This window comes from Quercus robur, chromosome 5, assembly GCF_932294415.1.
Source record: "Quercus robur chromosome 5, dhQueRobu3.1, whole genome shotgun sequence".
NCBI classification, from domain to species: Eukaryota; Viridiplantae; Streptophyta; class Magnoliopsida; order Fagales; family Fagaceae; genus Quercus; species Quercus robur.
In genome coordinates, this window is record NC_065538.1 from 41519269 (window position 1) to 41528042 (window position 8774).

At 33.3% G+C, this 8774-nt stretch overlaps 1 long non-coding RNA gene across 18 annotated transcripts; it reads left to right on the plus strand.

Annotated features, from left to right (window-relative positions):
- The first annotated feature begins 407 nt into the window (after positions 1-407).
- LOC126725963 (uncharacterized) lies at positions 408-7340 on the plus strand. Of its 18 annotated transcripts, none has more exons than XR_007655642.1 (11): positions 408-1241; positions 1815-2107; positions 2204-2287; positions 2456-2602; positions 3050-3146; positions 3830-3991; positions 4321-4459; positions 4640-5050; positions 5159-5935; positions 6363-6577; positions 6780-6959. It is a non-coding gene; the product is annotated as an uncharacterized LOC126725963 (long non-coding RNA). The 18 variants fall into 18 exon arrangements; XR_007655646.1 differs by adding an exon at positions 6994-7338 and having other exon boundaries at positions 409-1241; positions 4321-5050; positions 6780-6880; XR_007655641.1 differs by having other exon boundaries at positions 409-1241; positions 4321-4904; positions 5022-5050.
- Positions 7341-8774: the final 1434 nt, after the last annotated feature.

The window sequence follows — 8774 nt, forward strand, 5'->3', positions numbered from 1 at the left end:
AATGCTTTCAAATCAATTGTGACAAAGAATTGGATATAGATTGTAAAAGTGCTCGCCATTGGCGTTTAAAAATTCCAATAGGAACACGAAGTCTTGAACTTGTCTACCAAGCAAAAAATTGCGCACTCTCTTTCTTCTTTCTGATGCAAGGGATTATATCTTTGACAAGCTCCTAGCTGATTTACACACTTTAGATGGTTACGGACATTAATTTTGTATTGTCTAATTAATAAACTTCCGGATGCAAAAGGAAATTTGATACATTTAAGGTGTCACCTTATGTCTAATTATGTTCAATTAGAAGAATTGCTTGAAACCATATGCAATCTCAATAATTTACAAACCTTGTGTATCAAGTATTGTTACAGTCTCAAGAAATTACCGCAAGGGATGGGTAAGCTAATTAACTCAAGACATCTTAGTTTTATTGGATTTTCTTGTCAAAAATGTCCAATATTTCCAAAAGGGTTTGAGAAATTGATTTCTCTCCGAACATTAAGTGATTTCAACATAGGTGGTAAAAATGAAAAAGAAGGATGTAAGCTTGGAGAATTAAAAAAGTTGAATCACCTACAAGGGACTCTTCGAATATATGGGTTGGGTAACATGATAGATGTATCTGATGATGAAGATGCACGACTCAAGATGAAGAAATACCTCCATAGTTTGGAACTATGGTTTGGAAAATTTGATATTTTCAGAGATAAAATTAGTAGAAGAATAAAGGATGATGTATTAGTTTTGAATGCCTTGGAAGCACCTTCAAACTTGGAAAGTTTACGTATTTTTGATTACCATGGCACTTGAGAGTATCCTAATTGGATGATGAATCATTAAAGACATCGGCTGCATATACTTTGAAAAAGGTGGGAGTTGAGTTTTTGGGAATAGAACCCAAAAATAAGAAAGATAACGCAATTATATTCCCAAAATTGAAATCTCTCGAATTTCAGGAATTTCCAAAGTGGGAAGAATGGATTGACATTGGAGGAACAAGGGAAGAAGAAGAAGATAATGGGTTTGTTACTACAAAAATAATGCCACGCCTTTGTTCCTTGAAAATCTTGAGATGCCCCGTGCTAAAGTCGCTACCAGACTTTCTTCGTACTACACCATTAAAGAAATTGGAGGTTCTTCGAAGTCCAAGTCTTGAGCAACATTGCAAAAGAGGGACAAGGGAAGACGGGCACAAGATTTCTCACATCCTAAGCATCAAGTTTGATTCGGACTAACATTCAGAGGTAACTGTCCTTTGTTTATTTCTGCAAAAATATCAATTAAATGTTTTTGATTGTGCAAATGGAAGGAAGTCATATTCTGCTCTTCAATTCTAATTCACCTACAAGTATCTTTATATTCTTCCTTTTCTTCTTGTGATGCTGTTACATTTGCTTTATAATCCAAGCTTCCAACCTTTATGGGCCCAGGAATGTTTTGGTCTCATTCAAGAAAATCATGCAAAAATGTTCCATTCTAATTCGCCCACATTTAATCTAAACATCATACAAAAGGCTGTGTGTACAAATGGCCTGTTATCACTTCCAAGATGCAGCCCATCTAGCTTGATAACTAAGAAAGGAAACTAGGTAATTTTTCAGTAATACCTTTATTTAGCCATCCATCTATGATTTGAATGCTTAAAATCTCTTTTTTTTTTTTTTCAAATAAATAAATTTTTTAGAAGAATGTGGGAAGCCCTCATAGCTCAAATTCTATTCTTGCTAATCACCTAGTCTTAATGTTATAGGATTAGGTAGTAGTATTTGCTTTCTCAAGTTTCTAAGTCAATATCTAATGCTTGTTCTTTGTCTCAGACCCAGAAGTGCTTTTCAATATGGAAGAGTGCAAAGCATGGGAAGCACCTGCCTTTAGGGATCAAGATATTGTGAATACTTTGACTTCTTATTGGTGTAGGTAATCATTACACAATATCTATATCCAGAAGAACATTCTTGGAAGAGAACTGAATTTCTTATTGGTTTATTGTGACTTCGTTGCTGTCTCAAGTCAATCATGTCTCACTCAAAGAGTTCCCTCTAGTGTTTAGTTTATTTCCTTCGAGAAGTACTTTATTTATCTTCGTCCATCCTCCTCTGTCTTAGACAAAGTATGTTTTTAAATACTCTTCCTTTCTTTTTCTTCTCACTGTGGTGGTGGTATTACTTCTAATTGATGCTTGTTACCATGAATAACCCCCATCCAGCACAAGAAACAATTCCCATTTTACAAGGGAATTCCAAGGGCCAGCACTTGGACATATGAGCAAGGATTCTGAATTGCCAAGGAAGTATGTGTTCCCTTTGTACATTCTAATGTTGCCCCAAATTTGTCTTTCAAGTATCGATCTGATGCTTTATTAGGTTTATATTTGGCATGCTGTTATTCAGTTTCTTCTATCTTCCTCTCCACTAATCTGTTGGTATGATTGTCACTCATGATTCATATCTCTTTCAAGGCTCTTTAGGGTAGTAGCAGAACCAGTGTTTGAAATAGTATGCATGAAGAATGGTGTTGGATGCAACAGTGAAGAATTTTATAGCGTTAATGATCTGAAAGCTGACCTCCAAATTTCATTCTTTATAGCCTTATGTTTACATTGAAGGTTTGCATTTTTTTCTATGGACTTGAAGTGTCATGATCATGTATTTATTGTGATTGTTCATAAAGACCTTTGTTGTTTGGATATTATTGCATCTTTCTTTTGCAGCCCAATTGTCCATACAATTTGTGGAGTTACTGTCTGCTATAAACCTCTGGGTGCTAATACTGCATCTAGCATAGTTAACTATACATTCTTCTTCTTTTCTCATGAGGTGCTTTTTTGTTAGCTTTTTAAATCATACTACCATGTGGTTATGTATGATTTAAATCATTTTGGATTGTGGGTAAAGTGTAGATTAATATTATAGCATTTATGTTTTGACTAAATTTGATTTTTCTTATTATTCATTTATGTTTTAATATTATATCAATATGGGTCTTACAAGTTGTCTTGATTTTGGGTATTTATTAGACTAATTTGACATAACTCTTTTTTTGGGGCATGTAGTTGGTTCTCTCTCTCTTTTGCTTCATAGCTTCATTCTCACACCTAAGAATCAAAACAACTAAACCCTCCCTGCCATCTCCATGGCCACACTCTTCAGGTTCGTGATTTTTTTACTTATTTCATTTCTTCTTATTGTAATTGAATTGAATTCCATTATTTGTATTCTTGAATGTGAAATAATGAAAGATTTGAAATTAGAAATCTATTTCCTCTTAATTTCCCTTCTATTCTGTAATATTGATGCATGAAGTATATACGAACTTAATCATAGAGATTGTTGCAAACTATAATCTGCTTGCCATGAAATCATGAAGTTTAATGGAGGACTTTCATTATTTCATGTCCTTGTTCTTTAATGACTTACATAGAGTTACATCCTTAAACAAAAATAAAAAATTGCATATTCGGTATATTGCATATTTGACTTACCTAGCAACTAAATTAGTTGTTTATTGTTGTTGGAATTCTTCTTATTTCTCCTTTCATTTGTGGGCATAGTGTCAAGACTTGACTTTGGCATATTATACCTCAAAAGAAATTTTTAGTGCTACAGAAATGCAGGTAAAACCACAACAGAGAGGAGCAGAAACTTTCAAAATTATAGCAGTGATTTCCTATCTTACCAGCTCCCATCACTGTTTCTGTGTGCCTAACTGCAACGAACTTATGAGATTGTTTATAACACCTTACTAGTACTCAAATTCTATAACACTTAACACACTGCTATTATTTGAATTCTTCAACACTACATGGGGATAATATCTTTGTGTCTTTTACTAGAGAGGAGGTTGAGCTTTTAGGGATGGTTTTGATGGAGTAAGGGAGTGGGATTGCCTTGGTCTGTGATTTGCCCATTACAAGCCAGCCTACTATTGAGCAGCTACTAGATTGAATCTAGTCCAAAAAGTCAAAAACCTCGTTGGCTCTCAATGGTACTATAATGTATGTTCTTTAATATTTAAATCTTTCAGTTGTAACTTCTTCCACTGTTCTCTTTAAACGTGTTTACTTATATATGAACAAATGTTAAGAATCCTTAAATGATCATCTTTGGTCAATCCAGGGTGCTAAGTGGGACACAGCCATCTGGTAGCTAAGAACCTAGGTCAATTAGTATTCTCAAGAATAGTCTTAAGTCTTTCCAATTAATGGTCCTAAATCTTTCTAACACAATTCTCTTCCAATTATTCATCTTAATCAAATCAGCCAATTTATAATGAGAAGTTAAATTAGCTTCACCTAAATCTTGTGGCTGAATTAATTTCATGCAGGATTCATAGCAAATTATGCTAACTGTGGTGAGGACTTGTGTTTGATTCCTGAGTCACCTTTTTACCTTGAAGGAGCTGGTGGAGAATTTGGAAATTAGCTACTCCAAGATGTGAGTCTGTGGATATCTCAAAGATGAAGGTATGGATACTTGTATGCATTCTGTTGCCTTTGTGTTAAATGTGTTGTTTGTCAAGCCTGGCAATTGTGAGCAGATCACCTTTAAAATTAGTAGAGAACTGAAGAGAAAAACCTTGTAATGACCAGAAAGTTTCTGTATATTGGCTTAAAAAAGATTACATTGTGTACATGTATTTATAGGTAAGAATCTACAACCTAGAAGGAAAGGCCAGACCAATCCCTATAATCAGTTTTTAATTGATACAAATCAAATCTCTAGAATCATGGGGGAGATGAGCTGAGAATCTGGTGTTGAAATATGGTGCTGAAATCAAGGCTAATCAAGGCAGCCAATCAAGTCTGGGAATCACTGAACAAGAAAGAACTTGAAGAGGAGTATTTTGTAGTAACTAATTCTAGCTTTAAAGGCTTGGCTATAATTTCCTTTGTTATGCTTTCAGTCATGGTAAGACATAAAGTATTTTCAATTGCTAAAGTTCATATATACTTAAAAGTAATCATGAATTTTTTTTAAGTAATCACAAGTTTTTTTGTTTCTTGGGATCACTTTACGAAATTGAAGAAGATGGTTATCTAGTCTTAAATGTTTAGGTTAGTTATTGTCTTATTGATACTTTATCTTCATGTTATTTGTTTCTTTCTATATTTTTCCTACAATCTGATGGGCAAACAATAGGACTTATTTTGCTTCTGTTGCAGATCCCATGTACATGATATGCGCTATTCCAAGCAATGCTTTTGAAAGTGTGTTGCATTCCCTTTGCTCACAACCATTCATGGCACTCTAAGTGGGAGACATGCTTACATACCATTCCATTTAAGTTCCTTCATAATTTGAATTAACTTTATATTTTCCTTTGACTACAAGTGTATATTCAAAATTTCATTAATTGGTAGATGCAGCAAAAAACAAGCTTAATTTGGTATGCTGGTTATCTTTAGTAGCTAATCTTATTTGGTGCCTCATGAAAAGAAATCTCGTTAATTGGCCTAACATTACTACATATTATTTTTATTTAGAGTTTTTAATGCTTGAAAATTATTAAGAATAAAGAGAGTGCTTTAAGGGTCCAATTTTTTTTTTTTTAATCATTACTTTTGAAAGTTATACACTTTGGTACTTGCTAGTTATCAAGTTTTAAATCAATATCCAATGTTTTTTTCTTGTTTCAAAGGCTGAAGTGTTCTGTCAAGTATGGATGTGACAACCAGGTGGGAAGAAGAAATCACAAATATCTTGGCTTTCTTAATTGGATTAAGAGTTGGATACTATTCTATAGTAAGGTATATCTGGATAATCTTCTTAGTCTTCTGTCTATTTTCCTTATCATTTTCTCCATCCATAATATTTTGTGCTGAAGCAACATTTGACAAAGGGCCACAAAAGAAACTCTGTTTATCTTTTTGTAATGGTAGAAAGGCAAGTGTGATGTTTCATTTCTAGAATAGTCTATATTATATCGTGGCAGATGAAAGGTGAGCTTGGTAATTGACCAATTATCAATGTATGAATTTTCTAGCTTTAATTTTTGAGATTTACCATCTACTTTGATAATTATCACCGTTTAGTGTTGTGGATTTAGGAGGTTAAAAATAGAAGCATGTAGATTTCTTGTCTTAGTGATTGAAGAGTTATGTGCCTTGGTAGAGGGGAAAGAGTGGGATGAATCCTGGTTTCTTACCACTGATTTGACAGTTGCACAATTTTGGAATGAAATTTTGAAAATGGACATACCTGAATTAGAAGTCAATTTGGGGGGGGGGGGGGGGGGGGGGGTGGGAGATTGAAGCATTGAAATCATATTACATTGGTTGAATCTGGGCTCTTCAATTCTAATTCACTCACAAGTACCTTTATATTCTTCTTGTGATGCTGTTACATTTCCAACCTTAATGGTCCCAGGAATGTTTTGATCTCATTCAAGAACATCATGCAAAAATGTCCCATTCTCATTCGGCCTTATCCAATCTAAACATCATCAGCAGAAGGCTGTGTGTGTACAAAAGGTCCTCTATCACTTCCAAGATGCAGCAGCAATAAGTTTAACCTAGATTGCTGGTTTCTTTGATCGTCTGTCTAGTTTGATAACATATGAAAGCAAACTAGATTTTTGTACAGTAAGTGTAACACCTTTATTTGGCATTCCATTTATGATTTTGAATGCTTGAAACCTTTTTTTATTTTAAGTAACATTTTTTTAGAAGAAAGAGTGAAGCCCTAATAGCTCAAATATATACTTGCTAATCATTCAGTCCTAATGTTATAGGGTAAGTTTATCAAGTTTCTAAGTCAATATCTTGTGCTTGTTCTTTGTCTCAGAGCCAAATTCTTTCTCAGCGTGGAAGAGTGCAAAGCATGGGAAGTGGCTGCCAGTAGGGATCAAGATGTTCTGAATACTTTGGCTTCATTAGCTAGATTAGGTAACAATCATGTAATCTATTTACCTAGAACAACATTACTGGAAGTGAAATGAATTTATTATTGGTTTATTGTGACTTCTATGCTGTCTCATGTCAATCATGTCTCACTCAAGGAGTTCCCTCTGTTTTTTCCCGGCTTAAAGATATGGGCAATTACAAAACCAAAAGTGCTCCATCCCTCTTCCTCCCCCCTCCTTTGTCTAAGATAAAGTATGTTACTATTATTGGTTTGTTTTTGGGCTCAATTCCATATAATGTTTAATTGCGAAAATTGTCTTATCCAGCATACAGAAATATATACTACAATATTTAATATCCTGTACTTTACTCAGAATTTGCTACAACTGGCGGGTGGGGAATCAAAACACTAGAATAGTCTAGAAGAGCTTAGACGTGTAGAGTATTAACTTTGTTTACTAGAAAAGGGAAATATAAGAGTCGTTTGCCCATTGGTCAACTAGATAATGTCCTACATGATACACTTTACAATTTCATTTGAAAATAATTTTTATGTTCTCTTTTTAAGGTCTATATATAATATTCATTTTGTTGTATATAGTATTTATGTTTTCCCAAACTATTGTCAAAAATGCTTTAAAGCTCCATTTTCTTAATTCATATTTATAATTTTTCTTATTTTAGAAGTAGTTCCAAACTATTGATTGACTTTTGTTTAGTAATATTGATATATGAGATTGAAATTGTATAGTTCTTAGGCATTCTTAGGAGACCATACCATATTATAAATTTAATATTTAAAATCATATGTAGAAAAATTGGAACTAAATCACAATTACAGTATGCAAAATAAGGTATAATGAAAATACTTACTTTCCAAACTAATGGTATGTCCTTTTCTTTAGTTAGCTTTGTTAGAGTATCTGTGTAATTATCCTTAATGTTCATATTTAGAATATTTTTAGTATTTAATAGATTTGTGAAGCAAGCTCCCAAGTGTTCAAATACAGTATAAGGAAATTCAGCGAAAAAAAAAAAATAGTATAAGGAAAATTGCCAAAAAAAAAAAAAAAAAAAGATTTCGTACGATTTTTGAAATTCATATAAAATAACTTCATGTTAACAATTAACAAATTTTCTCAAATCTATTAAATTATAAACCTCATTCATAATTTTAAATACAATTCTAATAGTTCACACTAATAAGGGAAAAAATTATTTCATTTATGTGTGTGGAATACAATACATAGTATCAAAGTATAAGTAAAATATATATATATATATATATATATATAATGACTAACATAGAGAATAAGTAAAAAAAAAAAAAAAAGTGTTGAAGGTTAATAGAATAGTATACTGAAAGGTAACCTCTAGAAGGGACTTCTTCCCAAAAGAGTAATTGTGGGCCTGAAATAGCCCATAATACCATGAAAAGGGGAGAAAGCCCAAAATGGATCTGCTGCAGAACAACCTGGGCAAATTGGATGCATAACAACTTGGACAAGCCGAAACAAACAAAGCTTAAGACCCTTCCATTTTTATAGCCCAATAGTGAAAAATGGGCCCGCAAAGGCCCAAACCTTTTGTATAAAGGGTTAAGAGCAAACCTGTCTATCCACATTAGAGAGAACACCCACGAAAGATATTTGGTACATTGTGCTTTATCTTGATTAGGTGGCAAATTAATCTTTTTTCTTTGTAAGATTCTTTTTCTCATGTGACGTTGCTTGGGAAAAGAGCAATTACATGGTATATAATGCCAAAAGGATATAGTTTTCTGGTTTGGTGGTGGGTTGTGCTTTTCATGGTTAGGTAACAAATTAATTAAGCTACTTGTTGATTAATTTACCTGTTGCACTACTTGTTGCGTGGGAAAGACAAAACTAGATTGTATAAAAAAGGTACGTACGTAGTAGAGTCCACTACTTGTTGG